The 26138-nt window shown below is 38.6% G+C and overlaps 2 pseudogenes; one reads left to right on the top strand and one right to left on the bottom strand.

Moving 5' to 3' along the window:
* Positions 1-2760: 2760 nt before the first annotated feature.
* Positions 2761-25023, top strand: LOC124381912 (annotated as a pseudogene).
* LOC124381906 lies at positions 9924-10944 on the bottom strand (annotated as a pseudogene).
* Positions 25024-26138: the final 1115 nt, after the last annotated feature.

Here is a 26138-nt window from a genome sequence, read left to right as displayed (position 1 = left end):
CTTGTGCTTTTCCTTTTAGAAGGCAGTCTTCACATCTGAAGAATGTCTGTACTTTCTACTGCACTGGAAGCTCCTGATGACAAGTCAAATCCCTTGTGTGTGTAAGCATACTTGGTAATAAAGCTATTTCTGATTCATATTCTTATGTGTGTGCTTTGTGTATTGGAAAGCATTGGGTTATCCACTAACACCCATATGTACTGGTGCCTGGTGCTGGGTTTGAAGTGCCTTCCAATTGGAATGTCTTTAAAGGTAGAGAAGTGGAGAACTGTCTGTTTTTTTGCCTTTGTTTTGTGAGGAAAGTTACTTAGACATGAAAACCCCAATATAACTGTAGAGTTTGAGACCTGTTTAACAAATGATCCTTTGCAGACGGTATAATGTTAACAATTGGAACTAACAAACCGGTCAACATTCCAACATCAGAACATTGTTGTGTTTACAAGCGATTTGGAGTAATAATTCTGGTCCAACTTCAGCTAACTACACTATATGGCTCCCGAACATAATCTGATAGCTAGTCCACTTTTGCTGCAGCTTCAGAGTGGCTTAAGGACAACTTTCTGAATGTCATAAAGTGGCCCAGCCAAAACCCTGACTTGAACACAATTGAACATCTCTCGAGAGCCAGAAAGTGGAAAGTGTCCACTGATGGTACCTGTCCAACCTGACAGAGCTGAAGAGGATTGTATTTCTAGATTTTTCTGTATTCAGTAAATATAGCTGTATAAAGTCATTTTTTTAATTACAATCCTGAATTCTGAACTTAGTCTCTTGCTGTTGTTTGCCATTTATTTAATTAAATTAGTTACATTTTGGTGATAATTAGCCTAATTAGTATTTCATGCTTAAAAATTTTTTATTTAAATGGTGGCATGATTTACTCCATAATGACTAGACAATAAATGATATGATCATGTGAGAATGTGTTTATGATGTTTGCATTAACGCAAGTGGCCTGTGGTATAACAATAAATATAATGCTATCAATTATTTTAGGGATAAAAATAAAACATTTCTCTGAAAGGAGAAAACCAGAAGTTATGTCTTGTACCGGCAGAAGGAGCGCACGCCCGTATCCCTGATGTAAAACAACGGCATCTTTTGTAATTATCCGCCTTCTTGCGTAAATTTCTACTGAGCTTTAGATAGCAGTGAGCTAATACAGTAAAACCCCGTTGGACAAGCATAATTTGTTCTTGAAAATTGCTCGTAGGTCCATTTGCTTGTACGTTCGAACTAATTTTTCCCATAAGAATGAATGTAAAAGTGATTTAATCTGTTCCGAGATCTCATTCGATCACTTATTTCTGCACTTTAAAAGTAGCTGTAGCCTATTTAAAGAAACAAATACACCACAAATTAACGTAATGTAAACATGATTTAACACTTACCCATGTGGTAGTGGCTGATTGCGAGTGTGAGACGCACACCACGCTCGTACTTTTCCACTATTTCTCTCTTGGTTTTGATGGTAATTCTATTTACTTTCTTTTTCCCAGCACCATCACTGATTTTCTTGGGAGACATTTTCTATATTTCTATTGAAATAAAAATATAACACTAAAAAAAGTTACGTTTTTGCTGCACTGAACAAAGAGAGCGAACGAGCGACACAAGACCAACTAAGTGACTGATGCTGCCCTCGGCCGAAAGCGGGGAACCAGCAGCGTGGGTTTGCTCATGCCTTCAAAATTTGCTCGCAAATAGGGTAAAATTTTGCTAGCAAGGTTGCTCGTATCTTCATTTGCTCATACTATTAGTTGCTTGTACAATAGGGTTTTAATGTATCATGATATTTACTGACAATTTGCCCAAAACATACAAAAAAGGAACTGATCTATTTATTATAATATGATCTAAAGTCAACAAACTTCATAAACACATCAATTGTGCTATGTCAGCTAGAAATCTAAAATGGGTACATGAAAACATTTTTTACCCATTTTAGATTATGGTGATATTATTTATATGCATGCCTATATATGTATTAAAAAGATTATATTGTGTTTATCATGCTGCATTGCGTTTTATAACTAATGTTTGTTTACGTACTCATCATTGTTTGCTATATAACTGTGTAGGTTGGACCTCCTTATATCAAAGAAGGAAATCACATATATTAGTATATACTGTAAAGGCACTGCTTGGTATGCTTCCAAAATTATATTACTAGGCTTCTATGTTTGCGTAAAAAGAACTACAGCACCAGATCGTCAACTGGTATTACATTAGACGTACCTAGAGTTCACTCAGAACACGGAAAATCTGCTTTCTCTTACTGTGCTCCTTGGCTGTTACTCCACGAGACATAATTCCTTCTTAAAATGTGTTTAAAAATATATTGCGATGTAAAATGAGTAAAGTATGTTATTGTTTTAATTAACTGATTTTGTTTTCCTTTGTTTGTTTAGAATTTTTGTGTGTTATGTGTTTATGTGAAACTTTTATACGGCCACCTAGGCCAGGACTCCCTGGAAGAAGAGATTTCTGTTAATCTCAATGGGACCTTCCTGGAAAAATGAAGGTTAAATTAAAAAATAAAATTTGTGTGAATCTCCGTTTATATTTAAACCGAAATTTATAAACAAATAAAAATGATGATAGAAGAGAATGAAGAGTGATAGATGATGAAGTCATGTCTCTCATGAAGCTCAACCACTAAAGATCAGGCACAGTGGCAGACAATTAATCAGATTTCACTTCCTGAAAATGTCTGAGCCAATGATGTTCGAGGATTTTGAATTCGAACCCGTTGGCCCCGCCCACTGCTTTGTGAATAACCCCTGTTTGTACCTATAGACTTCTTTCACGCGCTCTGGTCTGAAGTTAATGTTGGGCGCGTGAGATTTTCTCCACTTTCCGCGCGTGCACATCGACGTTCCTTTCGCCGTTATAAATCTATCGCGCGCGAGCTTCAACCCCGTTTTTGTCCCGGATTTAGCGGATTTTTACCCAAAGGTGAGATACAGTGAAATGTAGCAGCTGAGCTGCTCGGGGAACAGCTAGTGGACATTCTGGAGTCATGAACCTCTGCATTTTTCTTCCAGTGTCCTGATTCTTTACACCTCTGATCATGAAATCAGAGTCCAGACGGAGATCTTTAGGAGAACCTCCACACACTCCTGCTGCTGCTGCTGGATCAAAGGTACACTTTATTCATGTCTCATCTTTCAGTGTGGTTTGGAGGGCAAAGATACATCATAATGTATTTAAACAGTAAATAAAAAAATACCTTAAATTTAAGTCTATCACAATAAACTACTGTTTTTTTTTTTTGTATTTCAAAAATCCTTTTACAAGGAGGTTAGAAATTTCCTTTAATCAATTGGTCTATTTGGTCTGTTCTTTACTATTTTACTCAGTTGGTAAAGTAAACAATGTTTGATTCCAGCAGCTTTTCTTTGGTGGAGTCACGCAATAAATCTGACACATGCAACCAGCTAATGTTGTAGAAAGACTCAGAATCACGGGTTTTGCTTCCAGATGATAACAGCTTTTATTATCAATCCCCAAAAGCCGGAGCTGGTCTGTGGAGCATCCTACTCTCCACTCTCATTTCCACATTATATATGCCTCGACCATTTCAATACATCCCACTCCATACATTGTTCACCCAACATCTGTCTCTAATTTGGGATCTCCATTATACATACAATGGTGGTGCTGAAATGTCTAGGGTACAGATACACACACATCAATCTTCAATATTTCATACATTTATACCACTCATGGTACATTCCTGTATGCACACACATCAGAAGAACATTTTAATAGAAGTTACATGTTGTGTATATATTTGATGAACTTTATCCTTCTACATTAACAGATCAAATATTCACATTCGTATCCCAGTGATCTCCCAGAGGAAGTTTAGTTTTAAAGTAACCAACAAATTCACATTTAACAGTTTGCTAATAAATCATAATTGTATCCTAATTTAGTGTCTTGTCTAGAGGTGTAACGGTACACGTGTTCATACCGAACTGTTTCAGTACACGGCTTTCGGTTCAGTATACACGTGTACCGAATACAATCCTTTTTACGTGCGGAACATAAAATATATAGTCTAAGTTCTCTCAGGAACGTATTAAGTGGTGGACCGCAAGTTTGTTTAGTTTCTGCCTTGCACTTTAAGCTCATTTATTAGTCTTAATATTTACCTTAAAAACATACACAACAATGTGTAACAGGTGTGTTAAAAATAGAAACTAGTTTTCACTTTAAGATTAGTTTTTTACATGCATGAAAATGCAGGAATCCATAGCACTAGCGTTAGCAGCTAACCAGAAGATGACTACCAGCTAGGCTTAAGTTTTATGTCCAGCTTCGAGAATTTCTCCTAAAGGAGAAAATCAATTTATTTTTAATTTTTTTTATAAAACATTATCTCATATATTAATATATTTAAAATTCATATTTAATTTAAATTGTTTATTAAATGTTGATCACAAATGTTACAAATAATAATCTGCATTAAAATAAAAAGTATTGAACAGGTCATGATTTTTCTCAGTAAACATATTTTTTAAGGTGCTATTGACATGAAATGTTTACCAGATGTTGGTAACAACCCACAACCATGCAATCCAGACATACAAAGAAATCAAACCATATGACCCAATGACACAGCTACAAGGTTTTGATGGTTAAATGACGTATTTAAAACTTCTTCCAAAAGCCTTTGTTGGTAATGACGGCTTTAAGACGCCTCCTGTATGGAGAAACTAGTTGCACGCATTGCTCAGGTGTGATTTTGGCCCATTCTCCTGACCCATTCTAGCAGCTTGCTGTTCTTTCTCTGAAACCAGTTGTGAGTTTCCTTGTCTGTGTTTGTGATTGTTGTCTTGCTGAAATGTCCGCCCTACCTGCTAATTTAGGTCTTTCTGAAGCTCTCCTCATGTGGTCCTTGCCACTTGGACAACTGTTCTGAAATTCTTTTCACTCCTCTGTGACATTTTGTGAGGAGCACCTGATCTTGGCCGGTTTATGGTTTATGTTCTTTCCACTTCTGGATTATGGCCCAAACAGTGCTCACTGGAACATTTCAGAAGTTTAGAAATCTTTCTGTAACCAATTCCATCAGTATGTTTTGCAACAATACGGTTGTGGAGGTCTTGAAAGATAAAAACCTTTAACAATAGTCTGAATGGCTGCCCATTAATATGAATGCAGTCTGTATGAACAGCCAAACATGTAGAACAATAGTGTGAGTGGCCCCCGGAGACTCACAGGGGGGCGGGGGGGAGTAAAGGACCAGACATAGTCTCAGATAAATGTTTGTAGGAATATCATTTTTCATGGTATATTATATATGAAATAAAAACACATTCATAAATTCCATGATTCAGTAGCACTGTCAGGAGCTGTTAACAAATCTACATTTAGGTAGGAGATTTCTCAAAGCGGAGGTACATGCTAACAAGTTGATTGAAAATGCCCTCATAGGCCATTAGGAGGAAGTTGGTTGCTGCTTTTGACAGCCACAGATAATTACCTTTGGTCGTCACCAATGTATTGTTGTCCCAACCACAGGGATTTTCACACATCATTTGGAAGACAGCATGCAGATCAGCTCAGTAGGTACTGATTGTTTGCACTGTTGCAGAATTTGAGCTCCGTCTTATGAAAGCTACTATTAGCAAATGTTCTGAATCAGACATGTATTTTGCTAAAACCAAAAGCACTTGAACATTGTTTGAACATATCAGGCAGCTTTATGATCGTGGACTAAATCCTGTTAAGCTCTGATGTTATTACAGATGCAACAGGTGCTAAAGTTTTTTTCTTTGTCTCCTGAAATTCAAAATAAGCTGATATAATGCTGCCTGGTCTGCCTCAAAATACCTCTCATTTACCTCGTTTCAAACCATATCAGATTACTATAGCAGACATTTCTGATAACATGCAAGACCAAATCTAAAATTATTACAGTATATTGAATCTTTTTTTTTTCTTTTTCCAGATGCACCACTGCTCAGATTGTGGGAAGAGTTTTAATCGCCAGGGTCATCTCAAAGAACACCAGCGTGTCCACACAGGAGAGAAGCCGTATCACTGTGAACAGTGTGGAAGAGTTTTAATAGGCAAAGTAATCTACTTAGACACCAGGGTATCCACACTGGAGAGAACCCGTATTACTGTGAACAGTGTGGGAAGAGTTTTACTCATCAGAGTCATCTCAAATCACACAAGCGCATCCACACAGGAGAGAACCCGTATTACTGTGAACATTGTGGTAAGAGTTTTACTCATCAGAGTCATCTCAAATCACACCAGAGTATCCACACAGAAGAGAAGCCGTATTACTGTGAACAGTGTGGGAAGAGTTTTACTCATCAGAGTCATCTCAAATCACACCAGTGTATCCACACAGGAGAGAAGCTGTATTACTGTGAACAGTGCGGAAAGAGTTTTAATAGGCAAAGTAATCTACTTAGACACCAGCGTATCCACACAGGAGAGAAACCGTATTACTGTGAACAGTGTGGGAAGAGTTTTACTCGCCAGGGTCATCTCAAAGAACACCATTGTATACACACAGGAGAGAAGCCGTATTACTGTGAACAGTGTGGGAAGAGTTTTACTCATCAAAGTAGTCTCAAAAGACACCAGCGTATCCACACAGTAGAAAAGCTGTATTACTGTGAACAGTGTGGGAAGAGTTTTAATAGGCAAAGTAATCTACTAAGACACCAGCGTATCCACACAGGAGAGAAGCCGTATTACTGTGAACAGTGTGGGAACAGTTTTACTCGCCAGGGTCATCTCAAAGAACACCAGTGTATCCACACAGGAGAGAAGCCGTATTACTGTGAACAGTGTGGAAAGAGTTTTATTCATCAGAGTAGTCTGAAAAGACACCAGTGTATCCACACAGTAGAAAAGCTGTATTACTTTGAACAGTGTGGGAAGAGTTTTACTCGTCAGAGTCATCTTAAAAAACACCAGTGTATCCACACAGGAGAGAAACCGTATTACTGTGAACAGTGTGGAAAGAGTTTTACTCGCCAGGGTCATCTCAAAGAACACCAGCGTATCCACACAGTAGAAAAGCTGTATTACTGTGAACAGTGCGGGAAGAGTTTTAATAGGCAAAGTAATCTACATAGACACCAGCGTATCCACACAGGAGAGAAGCCGTATTACTGTGAACAGTGTGGGAAGAGTTTTATTCATCAGAGTAGTCTGAAAAGACACCAGTGTATCCACACAGTAGAAAAGCTGTATTACTTTGAACAGTGTGGGAAGAGTTTTAATAGCCAGAGTAATCTACTTAGACACCAGCGTATCCACACAAGAGAGAAGCCGTATTACAGTGAACAGTGTGGAAGAGTTTTTCTCAGCACAGTCGTCTCAAATCCCCCCAGTGTATCCACACAGGAGAGAAACCGTATTACTGTGAACAGTGTGGGAAGAGTTTTAATCGTCAGAGTAGTTTCAAAACACACCAGTGTATCCACACTGGAGAGAAGCCGTATCACTGTGAACAGTGTGGGAAGAGTTTTAATAGGCAGAGTAATCTACTTAGACACCAGCGTATCCACACAAGAGAAAAGCCATATTACCGTGAACAGTGTGGAAAGAGTTTTTCTCAGCACAGTCATCTCAAATCCCCCCAGTGTATCCACACAGGAGAGAAACCGTATTACTGTGAACAGTGTGGGAAGAGTTTTAATCATCAGAGTAGTTTCAAAACACACCAGTGTATCCACAAGGGAGAGAAGCCGTATCACTGTGATGAGTGTGGGAAGAGTTTTAATAGGCAGAGTAATCTACATAGACACCAGCGTATCCACATGAGAGAAGCCGTATCACTGTGAACAGTGTGGGAAGAGTTTTACTTATGTCGGAAATTTATTTTCTCTCGGACCGAGTTGCTTCCGACATTAGTTGGGACTTTCAAAATAAATGTAAAATAGTTTCTCCAAAAGAAGCCAAGACACTAGGTTGAGTAGAGCAAAGGTAGAGTTTATTGCGTCAAACCACAATCAACCCGAGAGCATCCGCATGTTATAACACTGATGGTCTGACTACACCTGGCATTTCCTCCAGTTTTTATACATTTTGACCCCTAACATTGAAAACTCCCCAAACCTGGGCCCTCCTCAGTTACTATCAGTTGCGAAATCTTCTCTCCATGGACCAGTTCAAAGTAGCTATTTGGCAACTGGAAGACGACTCTGTGAAACTGTTTTTAAACTTTGTAAAATGTAATTTTGTTTTAACTGTGTTTGTGATGTGTAAGTCTGTAACTGAATGTATTGCTGCTCATCTTGGCCAGGTCACTCCTGTGAATAAGATTTTTAATCTCAGTCAGTTTCTACCTGGTTAAATAAAGGTAATATAATATATCAGTCATTACCATTATTGGAAATCTTTGGACGTTAGACCTTCCCCTAAGTATTTGTTACTATCATTAACATTCTAAAGGTAAATTCTGATTACCATTGTCTTTGAGATACTTCGAGCGGGTTGGACCACAAAAAGTGGGAAATATACCACTGTTTCACTTCATTATTTTACTTTGCTTGGTGGACAGTGCTTGCCTGTGTTATTTGATCATGTGTGAGTACTTTTGCTTTTTTCTTATTTCATAGATTTATACTATATTATTTTGTTAGCAATTTTATTACTTTGCATAAGCACATTAGTATTTTTAAATATATTCTTAACTTTATTACTTTGATGGTTTTAGTAGGCTGCTTCGGCTTTCCCCAAATGTGGTAAATTTCACTGAAGAGGTATTATTCCCTTTTTTGGCCCATGCTTGCGGCGAGCTTCACAGAAGACGTTCTCCATCCCCTTTTGGCATTTTTAATAAACTTCCTCACTCGTGATTCATGCTGTTTGTGTGTTATTTTATTTTTCGTCTTTTATCAGAGTAATCTCAAAAGACACCAGCGTATCCACCCAGGTTAGAAGCCGTATCACTGTGAACAGTGTGGGAAGAGTTTTATCCAAATATCTCCTCTTAAATACCCCAGCATAGCCACAGATTAAAGCCGTATTACTGTGTACAGTGTGGAAAGAGTTTTACTAGTCAGAGAAATGTCCTTAGACACCAGCGTATCCACACAGAAGAGAGGTCGCATTACTGTGAACAGTGTGGGAAGAGTCAGTATGTATGACTCAGCCACCAGCAGGGTCATACAGGACAAAATCTGTACTTCTGTGGACAGTGTGGACGTCCTCTAACAAAGAACCTTCAACTCCTGATGTTAATTTGTAAACCAAATCCTCTTGAATTTCTAATATAAAGGGAAATTAACATGTAAATATAGGGGGACTTTAAATTATAATATTAATTAGCTCTAACAAACTGGACACCTTTCCAAGCAAACAGAACATTGAACATTGCCATCAACTACATATATACTACACTACAAGTACACTGTATGGCAAAAAGTATTGGGCTACCTGAGTATCAAACCTATACATAAAATTGATCCAGATTTAGTAATAGAATAGGGTGGATTCAGCATGGATTCCATGCCCAAAATGTAATGAAAACTTTAAAAATGTATCAAATAATACTATATTTGGATCATGCAGTATCTTACAAGATATCCTATTTATTCATAAGGTTTTAATTTTATTTGTTCATCCGTCAGGCTACAGTGATTATGTAGGCATTAACGTATTCAGCCTTTCAGTATAGGCCTACAGCAAAGTAGGAAAAGTTTGGCCTCATACAATAATCCCCCAAACAGCTGTCAACATTTTATTCTGTCACTAATTGATTAATATATATATATATATATATATATATATATATATATATATATATATATATATAATCACAATCGAAAATATTTTTGTTTTTAGAATATTTATTAGTGATGCATGCAATGATTACAGAATAACCCCAAAAATCCAAAGAATGGCAATCACTGATTTTTTAAATCCAAAACAATTCCAAATCAGAAATAGTGTCTAACTATTGCATCCCTTTGTTGCACGTCCTGTTTGCTCGTTCTGGCAGAATGCAGGAGGTTGGTTAGGGTCTCCATGGGGCTCAGATGCATCATTGTCAGCACAGAGAGGGACATTGCGCTTAGTAGCGATGTTGTGCAGGACAATACAGGCAAGAGTTATGTTGCATGCTTTCTGTGGTTCCGCGCTCAGGTAGTTAAGGCATGCAAAGCGCCTCTTAAGAACTCCATTTAAACGCTCAATTGCACATCTTGCTCTGCAATGAGCAGTGTTGAAGCGTGTCTGCGCCGATGTATTTGCTGTTAGAAAAGGAGTCATCAGCCATGGTAGGAGTGGGTAGGCACTGTCTCCTAATATTATGCCATCCGGTCGGTTGGTTTGGAGGTCTCTATATAGAGCGCTCTCCCTCAGGAGGCATGCATCATGGACAGAACCAGGCCACTTGACAACGCAGGTGGTGATGATGAGGTCAGCATCACACACAAGTTGGACATTGATGCTGTGCCTCCCCTTTCTGTTTATAAACTCCCATTCATTCTCACGAGGTGCTTGTATATGCACATGTGTACAGTCGATTGCTCCAATAGTATTGGGCATATTCCCCAAAAGAAATAAGCTGCGCTTGGCCTGGGCAATCTGATTGTCCTTTGAAAAAAAAACAAATTCATTGACCAGACTGGCCAGTGCGATTGACTCATCTCTCACCACATCACACACAGCTGATTTCACCACTCCCATATAGTAACCAACAACCTAAAAGAAAGTCCCACATGCATAAAATCGGAGAGCAATGAGGATCTGGTCTTCCACAGACAGACCGTGACTCCTTTGGGTTCTGTGTTGAAGTTTTGGCCTGAGAAGGTTCACAAGGTACTCTATATCAGCCTTCCCAAAGCGAAACCGGACATACAGCTCCTCAGTGGTGTATTGCTCCAGTGGCTTGGTACGTTCAACATACACCCTTAGACGGTATCCTCTCCTGGCAAAGTGGTGGACAACACCTGCCATTTCACTGTCTCTCTGTGAATCCTCTGAGAAAGGCTTTTTTATATGGCTGTGTAGTTGGTATTTTCAGACACACCTATTACAACTAATTAGTTTTGGCTTGTGTTCAATTGAGGCAATTGGACCCAAGGCCTATAATTAATGAACAATGTTCACTATAGTAAAGCAACGGAACCATGGACTCAAGAAGCTGTAACTTCACTGCTGCTGAAACCAATGCACTACTAGAGGGTGTTCGGTGCCATTATGGAATAATAGTGGGAAGTTTTAATTCTGCTAAGGATACCAACAAAAAGAAAAATGATGTTTGGATTTTAATCACAGAAAATGTGAATGCCATAGGGTCTGACCAGAGGAGGACCACAGATCAAATCAAATTGCGGTGGAAGAATCTTAAGGCCAGGGCAACAAAGGACCATGCTGAAGACAAAAACCCACAAACAGGCAACAAGCCATTTAAGAGGGGAGATTACACAGATGTGGTCCTCGACATCATTAAAGGTGAGAAGTCGCAAGCTCTCCATGGTATTCAAGGTGTTGTAGGGGATGGCGAGCCTTGGATTGAGGAGGAGGAGGAGAATCTGCCAGTTCCTCCTGAGGCTGATCCAGAGAGCGTATTTATATTGAATCTCAGCTCTGTTCCTGAGGAAGACGCTGGATCCTCATTGGTTGAGCCAGTGGTAGTTGCCACAGGATCTCAGAGCAAAGGCTTGAAGCACCCTTCATCAAACAAAGATGATGATTACAAGGCACTTTTGCAAAAAAGAGACTGAAAGGGCAGAAGCACAGCTTCATCTGGCAGAGGAACAACTGGCTCTGACCAAACTGCAGCAAACCAAGGCCACACTTGAGATCCGCCTCCTAAAGGCTACGCTCAGACAAGCTGGTCTCTCCACATCAGATGAGGAAGTCTGAAATTATTGTGGAGTATTTGACATTGTCTTTTTTTTAATTCAATACATCTATATTTGAAACTTGTTATAAATATCCTCAATGTACAGTGTTTGTGTTGTAGGTCTCAGATGAGCGGACTGCTGGAAGAGGATGGGGTTGGGTTTTTCTTGTGTTTAGTTTCTTTTAAATGTGTGTGTTTTCATTTCAAATAATAATAAACTTATATTGACCCCACACTGGCTATTCTACTTGTTGCTCTTTACATATCTATAGTTCTACATTGTGATTTCCTATCCTGTTTGAGCACTGGTTATCCAGATTTGGTGATCCTGAAAAGTTCCTATCCAGATCAGATTGATCCAATCCGATGTTGCTTTGAAAAACTGGCTCAAGAAGTAAGCTGGGTTACGTGATCACGGATCGCAAAAAAAAGGATTACTAAATCTGGATCAATTTAATCCGGATTAAACCTTTTGAAAAAACAGGCCCTGAGCCTAGTGTTCCTGATCTAGTTTTCTGATTTATTACAAACCTGAGCAGGATCACACGTTTACACAGTAATATCAGGGAATAGATATTTGTTGTATATGTCTGGACCTATAAGAATTAATGTGAGATTTATCTGCGCTTAAAGTCTTTTTTAAAATCTGAAACGTTAAACGTATAATCCTTTAGGTATTTTGCTCCGACATTCATTTTTTGTGTTTCTCTAACTTCGAAATTTGCTCGCAAATAGGGTGAAATTTTGCTAGCAAAGTCGCTCGTATCTTCATTTGCTCGTACTATTAGTTGCTTGTACAATAGGGTTTTAATGTATCATGATATTTACTGACAATTTGCCCAAAACATACAAAAAAGGAACTGATCTATTTATTATAATATGATCTAAAGTCAACAAACTTCATAAACACATCGATTGTGCTACGTCGGCTGGAAATCTGAATGGGGACATGAAAACATAAACCTTGAGCCATGTTCCTATTCTAACTTATTGTCATAGAAGTTGAATTCTCTACACCTCAGCTTATTGTTATCAATAGATTTAATCTGGAGGCTGAGCTGCTAGTTAGCTGCTAGTTCTCTGTTTAAAACTTTGTGTTATTGAAGTAGAGAAATGTAATTGTGGGTAAAGATGAAGGGAAAGTTGGACTTCTAGCCTCAGTAATGTACACTATAGTGTTAATTTGCTCTCCAGCTGTGAGCTGCTCCTCCACTCAGATGGAGCTGTGAGAGACACCATGAGTTCTGACTGGAAAAGAGACGTTCACTTGCTTTATGTTTATCTGTTCACGTTTCTCTGGATTATTACATCTAATACCTGAACCTGACGCTGCTTTTGATCATTAGAACATTTCATTCAGATGAAGAAACTAACTTGATAGAAGAGAATGAAGAGTGATAGATGATGAAGTCATGTCTCTCATGAAGCTCAACCACTAAAGATCAGGCACAGTGGCAGAAAACCAATCAGATTTCACTTTCTGAAAATGTCTGAGCCAATGATGTTTGCGAATTTAGAACCCGAGCGCCATGGCCCCGCCCACTGCTCTGTGATCCGTGTTTGTACCTATAGACTTCTTTCACGCGCTCTGGTCTGAAGTTAATGTTGGGCGCGTGAGTTTTCTCCACTTTCCGCGCGTGCACATCGACGTTCCTTTCGCCGTTATAAATCTATCGCGCGCGAGCTTCAACCCCGTTTTTGTCCCGGATTTAGCGGATTTTTACCCAAAGGTGAGATACAGTGAAATGTAGCAGCTGAGCTGCTCGGGGAACAGCTAGTGGACATTCTGGAGTCATGAACCTCTGCATTTTTCTTCCAGTGTCCTGATTCTTTACACCTCTGATCAAAGGTACAATTTATTCATGTCTCTTATCTCAGAAAGTGTGGTGTGATACAACCACATTTTCACTGTGTTGAGCAGATTAGCCTGGTCTGGGATAACAGTTGGAGTGGGCCTTGTCTAAAATGCATCTATTATTAAAAAAGACCAACAAAACTACACCTGATTGAATACACAGCGTTTAATCAGAGGATGAGCCTCTATCCTAATCAGTGTTTAGAAGTAAACGAATAGAACAGCATTGGCACGGAGACCACACACACACACACACACACACACCCACACCCCTAACTGAATCAGTAGTACAGTAGCAGACAGTATGTAAAAACAAAGTTTGATTGTAATCTGATTCAGCAGCCACATAAACCACATGAAATGAACAACGGTGATAAGACAACTACATAGTAGGAACATGTAGATTAACTTACTTGTGATTATAACAGGAGATGACATATGTACCTGTAAATGTTGGAGAATGAAGCACTGCTGGTGATCGAGAAACAGGTGAACGTTAGCACTAGCAGAGCTGTTTAGCTTTTTACTATTTGATATCTCTGGCTTCTGAACATGTGAATTCTCTTCCTCCTGTGGTCACCCAAGGCATCATTTTGACTCTGTTTTATTCATTTTTGACACAACTAGCTAAACTTTGGTTTCCAAATGTGCTCGGTGTGAAGGGAAGGGGTATCGACTTTAACTGTGCATCTCTTTAACTGAAATTGCCTTCATAGGCCATTAGGATAAAGTAGGTTGATGCTTTTGACACCCACAGATCTTTACCTGCAGCTATTATTAATGTATCGTTGTCCCAACCATAGGGATTTTTACACTTATTTTGGAAGACAGTATGCGGATTTGATTGCACCACTTTATAATCTGGGCTCCATCTTGAGAGCTACTATTGGCAAATGTTCTGAACTTGAGCATACATTTAGCTAAATCCAAAAGCACCAGAACATTGCTTGAAAATATCAGGCAGTTGCATGGATCATGAACTGCATCCCCTTTAAGTGCTGATTTCATCACAGATGCACAACAGGTGCTACTGTTTTTGGGGTTTTTGTCTCTCCTGAAATTGAAAATGAGATATCATCATGCTGCTTGTCCTGGTATGGAGAAACTCCTCCACCTTGTAAGATTAGATATAATCATTAAATAGTGCAAAGTTTTCTAAAACACCTCAAAATACTTTAACATCTAACTTGTTTCAAACCATATCAGATTACTATAGCAAACATTTCTGATAACATGCAAGTTATTAAATTATAAAATTATTACAGTCTATTGAATCATTTTATTTTGTTTTCCAGATGCACCACTGCTCAGATTGTGGGAAGAGTTTTACTATATTTGCTCTTCTGAAAAGACACCAACGTATACACACAGGAGAAAAACTGTATCACTGTGAACAGTGTGAGAAGAGTTTTAATCGCCAGGGTCATCTCAAAGAACACCAGCGTATCCACACAGGAGAGAAGCCGTATTACTGTGAAGAGTGCGGGAAGAGTTTTACTCATCAGAGTCATCTCAAAGTACATCAGCGTATCCACACAGGAGAGAAGCCGTATCATTGTGAACAGTGTGGGAAGAGTTTTAATTGTCAGAGTAATTTACTAAGACATCAGCGTGTCCACACAGGAGAGAAGCCGTATCACTGTGAACAGTGTGGGAAGAGTTTTACTTGTCAGGGTATTCTCAAAGTGCACCAGCGTATCCACACAGGCGAAAAACCATTCCACTGTGGACAATGTGGGAAAGGGTTTATTAATCAGAGTAATTTTCAAGTACACCAGCGTACTCACACAGGAGAGAAGCCGTATCACTGTGAACAGTGTGGAAAGAGTTTTTCTTGTCAGAGTAGTCTACTTAGACATCAGCGTGTCCATACAGGAGAAAAGCCATATCATTGTGAACAGTGTGGGAAGAGTTTTACTTGTCAGGGTAGTCTTAAAGCACACCAGCGTATCCACACAGGCGATAAACCATTCCACTGTCGACAATGTGACAAGGTGTTTATTCAACAGAGTAGTTTTCAAGTACACCAGCGTATCCACACAGGAGAGAAACCATTTAAGTGTGGACAATGTGGGAAAAGTTTTCGGCGAAAGACGCATCTCCAGGAACACCAGCGTATCCACACAGGAGAGAAGCCGTATCGCTGTGAACAGTGTGGGAAGAGTTTTAGTGCTCAAAGTGCCCTCCTCAGCCACCAGCAGAGTCATACAGGACAGAAGCTGTACCTCTGTGGACAGTGTGGACGGAGCTATTCTTATCAAAGCTCTTTAAGGAAACACAAGTGCCCTAACATACATCCATCGGCTCATGATGTTAATTTGTCAAACTGAAAATCTTGTTCTTTAATTTCTTATTTAAAAGTGTGTAAAATACTGTAAATATATGGAAACATTTAATTCTAATGTTAACAAATGGATCTAACAAACTGGACAGCTTTCTACGCCATCAGAAAATTGTTGTGTTTACAGGCAATGTGGAGAGATTGTTCTGGACGAGCTACACTACAGCTATACTCTATAGTAAAAAGGATGGGGATACCTGAGCACCACACCCACCAGACCTTTCTGAACATGATCTGATGGAAGGGCTTCAGATCCATTGTCCCTTGAGCCCAGTGTTCCTAAACTAGTTTTCTGATTTACTGCAACCCTGACCAGAAACACATGGTTACACAATAAGATCAGGGACTGAACTGTTTGGATCTATAAGATGTAAGATAAGGTTTGTCTGACCTTCAAGTCTATTTCACATCTGAAATGTTAAATGTGTAAACCTTTAGGTACCTTGCTCTGTTGCTTATCTTTTGTGTTTCTCCAACTTTAATATAATAAAGTTGACCTGTGATACATTTTATAAGTTTATTAGTCAAATTACATCCTCACCATTAATTCATCAACAGAGCCTGAATAATGCTCTTATATTCTGGTATAAGTAAATCAGCCAAACTGTCTTGCAGCATTGCCGTGCTCTTAGGCTTAATTGAGACTGAAGGTTTCTAATAAGATTTAAATATGGAGACAGAAATTACAGAATGAAGAATCAAGCTTCCCTGGCAGTATGATCGGTGACTGGGTTCAGCAGACTCAGGGGGAACTTCACCTGCTTGACTGCATTGTGCCAACTGTAAGTATCAACATATTAAAAGATAATGTTATTATTTAATAAAGTAAATGTAATTATTACGCAAAATTTTACAGCATTAAAATACAGCATTAAAATACAGCATAGCGGTGTTTCTCCAGGGTCCAACTGTGACACAGTAACTTCAGGACTCTGGAACTGTATGCAGTTCTCACTGCTCTGAATGCAAATACACCAGAGCCTTTATCATCTAATGGAAATAAGAAAGTTAATTAATAATCAAAATCTGGACTGACGTACTTCATGAACAACAACATAATAGTGTCTGTGGTTGAGGAGCAGGAAGAAATGTCATCATGAGTAAGGTGCTGTGAAAAAAGATTGTCTAGCATAGAGATGATAATATACATCAGTTCCTGTAGTTCTTTATGTTCATCATCCTGAAAAGCAGAGAATTTATTTTTTTCTTGAGCCTTCTACTTTATTTTCTTACAGATCCAGTTCTCTCAGGTGTGAGTGGTTGAATTTCAAAGTGGAAAGCAGAACAGGAAGACTTCACCTTTCACTGTAGGGCTGCAACAACTAATTGAACAATAATAATCGATAATGAAATTTGTTGTCACTGAAAGCTGTTATGGATTAGTTGTGCTGCTCAGGTTATGGTTTAGCATGATGGTAAGATACACAGCCACTTGTGAAAGGGCGGAGAGTTCAGGGTCAACCAGCAGCAAGAAAAGAAACGCACTGGTGTGAGGGATGAAGGTGGAACATCAGCACAGTGAGTAAAAACTCTAGAATCCTCATCATGTCAAAATCGTGTAGTTTAATGAAGTGCTAATGTGTGTAGCATTTGTGTCCTACAACAGTTTCTGTTTTCAAACATGATTTAATGCAGCTTTACTACGTTTAAATGCTTGTGTTCCATGTTTGTATATTTATTTTATGCATAAATCATTTAATTATTATACAAAATGTAATTAATTAAATTCTAGATCAGGGGTGTCAAACTCAGAATCTGGAAATGCATATTTGAACTGAGCCTAAACCCAGACATGATGCACTTTCATCTAAGAAGAGATGCTGGTATCTGACTTCAACCAATCAGAGTAAATCTAGAAAGCTAGAGTGTAGCTACTGAGCTTTAATGAATGTTGTCTTTATGCACTTTTTCCACTCCAAGGCATGGACTGTTGTTCAAAGATAGGGTTTTTTTTTAATTAAAGGAAATTATTATTATTTTTGGTTGTTTTGTTGTTGGCCTGTGAATTAAACATTAAAAAGGAATTCGAAAGGCTACAGAGAGAGAGAGAGAGAGAGAGAGAGACATAATAAGAAACAAATACCACTAATGTGTGTTTTATTTCAAATTTAATTTCTCATGTGTTTATAATATTAAACTTTGTTTGTTTCAGATCCAATGTTTAAGCAAAACTAAAGTTTGTTTCCACATGAAAAGGTTCAACATTACACATCTGGACAGACGGAAAACATGCACAATTGCAGTCATTTTTTCAATAAATATTGAGTTTGGCCCACATCGTCGTCCCAGTTTTTTATTTTGGCCCACTGTGAATTTGAGTTTGACACCCCTGATCTAGATGCTTTTATCTTTACAAATTAGCAAAATGTCAAACATTTTTGATTGTCAACTTGCCATCTTCAATTATCATTCAAAACAATACAAATTTTGATTTACACAATTCACACCTTGCATACTCAAATGTTTTGTTGTTTTTTTAACACAGAAGGAAACGACCCAGCATAAGTGAATTTGAAATCCCCCCATATACTCCTCAACAAGCAGCTACTATAAACATTAAAATGGCAAAATTAAAAGGGTATAAAAATATTTCACAGACATCTGTGACACACGGCGCATGTATTGGGGCATCCAAGCCATCAGCAACCACAGGACCTCATCACCTGCCTGCCATAGTAATGGCTCGCTTCCAGATGCACTGAACAGCTTCTACGCTTGATTTGAAGCACAGAAAAATGTGATTCTGAGGTAAGCTTTAAGGTGCAGGACCAGACAACATATTTAACAGGGTGCTCAGAGGATGTGCAGACCAACTGATGGATGTTCTCATTGACATCTTCGACATCTCTCTGAGCAGATCTGTTCCAATGTGATTCAAGATTACCCTTGTAACTATGTAACTATGTGTTTCGTGTCCTCAATAACCATCATCATGAAGTGCATCGAGATGGTCATCATGAAACACATCCAAGACCCTTATGCCTTCCTCTCTGGAATCACTGCAGTCTGCGTATTGCACTAATCACTCCACCGATTTCCGCATCTCCACCACACTCCTGCCTGACCTTCAGACACCTGCAAAATAAGGACTCGTATGTATGAATGCGGGATATAGGCTGCAATTCAGCATTCAATGAAGCCTTAAATAAAAATAAAGCTTCAACTTAACTCAAATTGATTTAACTTAACAATAAATACTCAGTCCTGTTTAAATCCTCCTTTTCATTGTATTGTAAACCGAAATTTATGAACAAATAAAAATGGAGAATGATGATAGAAGAGAATGAAGAGTGATAGATGATGAAGTCATGTCTCTCATTAAGCACAAGATCAGGCACAGTGGCAGACAACCAATCAGATTTCACTTCCTGAAATTGGCTGAGCCAATGATGTTTGAGGATTTAGAACGCGAGCCCGTTGGCCCCGCCCACTGCTTTGTGATCCGTGTTTGTACCTATAGACTTCTTTCACGCGCTCTGGTCTGAAGTTAATGTTGGGCGCGTGAGATTTTCTCCACTTTCCGCGCGTGCACATCGACGTTCCTTTCGCCGTTATAAATCTATCGCGCGCGAGCTTCAACCCCGTTTTTGTCCCGGATTTAGCGGATTTTTACCCAAAGGTGAGATACAGTGAAATGTAGCAGCTGAGCTGCTCGGGGAACAGCTAGTGGACATTCTGGAGTCATGAACCTCTGCATTTTTCTTCCAGTGTCCTGATTCTTTACACCTCTGATCATGAAATCAGAGTCCAGACGGAGATCTTTAGGAGAACCTCCACACACTCCTGCTGCTGCTGCTGGATCAAAGGTACACTTTATTCATGTCTCATCTTTCAGTGTGGTTTGCAGGGCAAAGATACATCATAATGTATTTTAACATTAAATAAAAAAATACCTTAACTTTAAGTGTATCACAATAAACTACTGTTTTTTTTGTTTTTTTTTTGTATTTCAAAAATCCTTTTACATGGAGGTTAGAAATTTCCTTTAATCAATTGGTCTATTTGGTCTGTTCTTTACTATTTTACTCAGTTGATAAAGTAAACAATGTTTGATTCCAGCAGCTTTTCTTTGGCGGAGTCACGCAATAAATCTGACACATGCAACCAGCTAATGTTGTAGAAAGACTCAGAATCACGGGTTTTGCTTCCAGATGATAACAGCTTTTATTATCAATCCCCAAAAGCCGGAGCTGGTCTGTGGAGCATCCTACTCTCCACTCTCATTTCCACATTATATATGCCTCGACCATTTCAATACATCCCACTCCATACATTGTTCACCCAACATCTGTCTCTAATTTGGGATCTCCATTATACGTACAATGGTGGTGCTGAAATGTGTAGGTACAGATACACACACATCAATCTTCAATATTTCATACATTTATACCACTCATGGTACATTCCTGTATGCACACACATCAGAAGAACATTTTAATAGAAGTTACATGTTGTGTATATATTTGATGAACTTTATCCTTCTACATTAACAGATCAAATATTCACATTCGTATCCCAGTGATCTCCCAGAGGAAGTTTAGTTTTAAAGTAACCAACAGATTCACATTTAACAATTTGCTAATAAATCATAATTGTATCCTAATTTAGTGTCTTGTCTAGAGGTGTAACAGTACACGTGTTCATACCGAACTGTTTCAGTACACAGCTTTCGGTTCGGTATACACGTGTACCGAATACAATCCTTTTTACGTGCGGAACATAAAATATATAGTCTAAGTTCCCTCAGGAACGTATTAAGTGGCGGACCGCAAGTTTGTTTAGTTTCTGCCTTGCACTTTGAGCTCATTTATTAGTCTTAATATTTACCTTGAAAACATACACAACAATGTGTAACAGGTGTGTTAAAAATAGAAACTAGTTTTCACTTCAAGATTAGTTTTTTACATGCATGAAAATGCAGGAATCCATAGCACTAGCGTTAGCCGCTAACCAGAAGATGACTACCAGCTAGGCTTAAGTTTTATGTCCAGCTTCAAGAATTTCTCTTAAAGGAGAAAATCGATTTTTTTTCTATTTTATTTTTTATAAAACATTATCTCATATATTAATATATTTAAAAATCTTATTTAATTTAAATTGTTTATTAAATGTTGATCACAAATGTTACGAATAATAAACTGCATTAAAATAAAAATTATTGAACAGGTCATGATTTTTCTCAGTAAACATATTTTTTAAGGTGCTATTGACATGAAATGTTTACCAGATGTTGGTAACAACCCACAACCATGCAATCCAGACATACAAAGAAATCAAACCATATGACCCAATGACACAGCTACAAGGTTTTGATGGTTAAATGACGTATTTAAAACTTCTTCCAAAAGCCTTTGTTGGTAATGACGGCTTTAAGACACCTCCTGTATGGAGAAACTAGTTGCACGCATTGCTCAGGTGTGATTTTGGCCCATTCTCCTGAACCATTCTAGCAGCTTGCTGTTCTTTCTCTGAAACCAGTTGTGAGTTTCCTTGTCTGTGTTTGTGATTGTTGTCTTGCTGAAATGTCCGCCCTCGTTTTATCTTCATCATCCTAGATGGAAGCAGATTTTTATCAAGAATGTCTTTATAAATTATTCCATTCTTCAATAAGATGAAGTTTGCCAGTTTTGTGACCTGAAAAACAGCCACACATCATGATGTTCCCACCTCCAAACATCACTGTTGGTCTGGTGTTTTTGGAGTGATGTGCAGTGCCATTTGTCCCCCAAACATGGTGTGTATTATGGCATCCAAAGAGTTCAATTTTGGTCTCATCTGACCAGACTTTATTCGCCCAGTTTTTCACAGGCTTGTCCAAATGTTGTGCAGCAAACTTTAAACGAGCTTCAACATGCTTTTTCTTCAGCAGTGGACTCTTGCATGGTGGCGTGAACACAGGCGATGGTGGTTCACTGCATTTCTTATTGTTTACTTTGAAACAATTGTACCTGCTAATTCAGGTCTTTCTGAAGCTCTCCTCATGTGGTCCTTGCCACTTGGACAACTGTTCTGAAATTCTTTTCACTCCTCTGTGAAATTTTGTGAGGAGCACCTGATCTTGGCCGGTTTATGGTTTATGTTCTTTCCACTTCTGGATTATGGCCCAAACAGTGCTCACTGGAACATTTCAGAAGTTTACAAATCTTTCTGTAACCAATTCCATCAGTATGTTTTGCAACAATACGGTGGTGAAGGACTTGAAAGATCAGAAACTCAATAACAATAGTCTGAATGGCTGTCCATAAATATGAATGCAGTCTGTATGAATAGCCAAACATGTAGAACAATAGTCTGAGTGGCCCCCGGAGACTCACAGGGGGAGGGAGTAAAGGACCAGACATAGTCTCAGATAAATGTTTGTAGGAATATTATTTTTCATGGTATATTATATATGAAATAAAAACACATTTATCAGTATTATAAAAACCATTTCAGATCACTTCAGCATTTACAACTTATCTTGTTAAGCATGATCAACTTTGAGTGATGTACAGTAAAGCCCATAGTGTCTTATTTCCCAATTTATGTAGAAAACATTTGTCAGGAACTGTTAACAAATCTACATTTAGGTAGGAGATTTCTCAAAGCGGAGGTACATGCTAACAAGTTGACTGAAAATGCCCTCATAGGCTTTTAGGAGGAAGTAGGTTGCTGCTTTTGACAGCCACAGATAATTATTAATAATTGTTTTGCAATAATTCACCGTTGCTAAAACCAAAAGCACCTGAACATTGCTTGAACATATCAGGCAGCTTTATGATCGTGGACTGAATCCTGTTATGCTCTGATGTTATTACAGATGCAACAGGTTCCACAGTCTTTTTCTCTGTCTCCTAGATTTGAAAATAAGATGATATAATGCTGCTTGGTCTAGTACTGGGAAAACTCCTCCACCTTGAAGACATAAATATCAGGGATATTGGAAGGTTTTATACAAGTATTAAATAGTTAAAGGTTTTCTAAAACCCCTCAAAATACCTCTCATTTAACTTGTTTCAAACCATATCAGATTACTATAGCAGACATTTCTGATAACATGCAAGACCAAATCTAAAATTATTACAGTATTTTAAATCATTTTATTTTGTTTTCCAGATGCACCACTGCTCAGATTGTGGGAAAAGTTTTACTCATCAGAGTCATCTCAAAGAACACCAGCGTATCCACACAGGAGAGAACCCGTATTACTGTGAACAGTGTGGGAAGAGGTTTACTCATCAGAGTCATCTCAAAGAACACCAGCGTATCCAAACAGGAGAGAAGCCGTATTACTGTGAACAGTGTGGGAAGAGTTTTAATAGGCAGAGTCATCTCAAAGTACACCAGCGTATCCACACAGGAGAGAAGCCGTATTACTGTGAACAGTGTGGGAAGAGTTTTACTCATCAGAGTCATCTCAAATTACACCAGCGTATCCACACAGGAGAGAAGCCGTATTACTGTGAACAGTGTGGGAAGAGTTTTAATCGTCAGAGTAATCTACTTAGACACCAGCGTATCCACACAGGAGAGAAGCCGTATTACTGTGAACAGTGTGGGAAGAGTTTTAATAGTCAGAGTCATCTTAAAGAACACCAACGTATCCACACAGGAGAGAAGCCGTATTACTGTGAACATTGTGGGAAGAGTTTTACTCATCAGAATAGTTTTAAATCACACCAGTATATCCACACAGGAGAGAAGCCATATTACTGTGAACAGTGTGGGAAGAGTTTTACTTATCAGAGTCATCTCAAATTACACCAGTGTATCCACACAGGAGAGAAGCCATTTTACTGTGAACAGTGTGGGAAGAGTTTTAATCGTCAGAGTAGTCTGAAAAGACACCAGCTTATCCACACTGGAGAGAAGCCGTACTACTGTGAACAGTGTGGGAAGAGTTTTAATCGTCAGAGTAGTCTGAAAAGACACCAGTGTGTCCACAAAGGAGAGAAGCTGTATTACTGTGAACAGTGTGGGAAGAGTTTTACTCATCAGAGTCATCTCAAATTACACCAGGGTATCCACACAGGAGAGAAGCTGTATCACTGTGAACAGTGTGGGAAGAGTTTTAATAGGCAGAGTTGTCTGAAATCACACCAGTGTATCCACACAGGAGAGAAGCTGTATCACTGTGAACAGTGTGGGAAGAGTTTTAATCGTCAGAGTAGTCTCAAATCACATCTGCGTATCCACACAGGTTAGAAGCCGTATTACTGTGATCAGTGTGGGAAGAGTTTTACTTATGTCGGAAATTTGTCTCTCAGACCGAGTTGCTTCCGACATTAGTTGGGACTTTCAAAATAAATGTAAAATAGTTTCTTCAAAAGAAGCCAAGACACTAGGATGAGTAGGTCAAAGGTAGAGTTTATTGCGGCAAACCAGGTCAACCTGACAGCATCCGCATGTTATAACATCGATGGTCTAATTACACATGGCATTTCCTACTGTTTTTATACATTTTGACCCCCAACATTGAAAACTCCCCAAACCTGGGCCCTCCTCAGTTACTATCAGTCATTACCATTATTGGAAATCTTTGGACGTAAGACCTTCCCCTAAGTATTTTTAACTATCATTAACATTCAAAAATTTCAACATTCAATTCTGATTACCATTGTCTTCGAGGTACTTTGAGAGGGTTGGACCACAAAAAGTGGGAAGTATACCACTGTTTCACTTCATTATTTTACTTCGCTTGGTGGACAGTGCTGGCCCGTGCAATTTGATCATGCATGTGTACTTTGCTATATCCTTATTTCATAGATTATACTATATTATTAATTTGTTAGCAATTTTATTACTTTGCACAAGCACATTAGTATTTTTAAATATATTCTTAACTTTATTACTTCGATGGTTTTAGTAGGCTGCTTAGGCCTTCCACAAATGGGGTAGATTTCACTGAAGAGGTATTATTCCCTTTTTTGGCCTGTGCTTGGGGCGAGCTTCACAGAAGACATGTTCTCCATCCCCTTTTATGGCATTTTTAATAAACTTCCTCACTCATAATTCGTGCTGTTTGTGTGTTATTTTCGTCTGTGTTGGTTTAGGCCCATTTTTCATGTCTAGTGAGTGTTATGGACACTTTCCTTTGGGTTATGTTTACTTAAGCATAAATAAGCTACATCTTAATCCTACACTCATCAGAGTAGACAAAAACGTATCCACACAGGTTAGAAGCTGTATCACTGTGAACAGTGTGGGAAGAGTTTTATCCAAATATCTCATCTTCAATACCCCAGCATAGCCACAGATTGAAGCCGTATTACTGTGTACAGTGTGGAAAGAGTTTTACTAGTCAGAGAAATGTCCTTGGACACCAGCGTATCCACACAGAAGAGAAGTCGCATTACTGTGAACAGTGTGGGAAGAGTCAGTATGTTTGACTCAGCCACCAGCAGGGTCATACAGGACAAAAGCTGTACTTCTGTGGACAGTGTGGACGTCCTCTAACAAAGAGCCATCAACTCCTGATGTTAATTTGTAAAACAAATCCTCTTGAATTTCTTATATAAAGGGAAATTAATATGTAAATATAGGGGGACTTTAAATTATAATATTAATTAGCTCTAACAAACTGGACACCTTTCCAAGCAAACAGAACATTGTTGGATCAACTACAGATAAACTACACTACAACTACACTGTATTGCAAAAAGTATGGGGCTACCTGAGTATCACACCTATACATTATGTAATGGAACAGCTTCCAGTCCATGGTCCCCTGAGCCCAGTGTTCCTGATCTAGTTTTCTGATTTATTACAAACCTGAGCAGGATCACACGTTTACACAGTAATATCAGGGAATAGATTTTTGTTGTATATGTCTGGACCTATAAGAATTAATGTGAGATTTGTCTGCACTTTAAGTCTTTTCTAAATCTGAAATGTTAAACGTATAATCATTTAGGTATTTTGCTCCGACATTAATTTTTTACATTTACATTTGTGGCATTTAGCAGACGCCCTTATCCAGAGCGACGTACAAAAGTGCTTTAAATCTCTAGTAATGAATAAATCTACACTGGTACGCAAGATTACAAACTTTATATAAATATAACTCGAATTCTACAAACTTGGAAAGTGCTAATTTAGGTATTTCAGGAAGAGGTAGGTCTTCAGTC

Source organism: Silurus meridionalis, chromosome 29 (genome assembly GCF_014805685.1).
Source record: "Silurus meridionalis isolate SWU-2019-XX chromosome 29, ASM1480568v1, whole genome shotgun sequence".
Taxonomy (NCBI): Eukaryota; Metazoa; Chordata; class Actinopteri; order Siluriformes; family Siluridae; genus Silurus; species Silurus meridionalis.
Note: the sequence above shows the minus strand (reverse complement) of the source record. Positions and strands in the feature narration are given on the sequence as shown.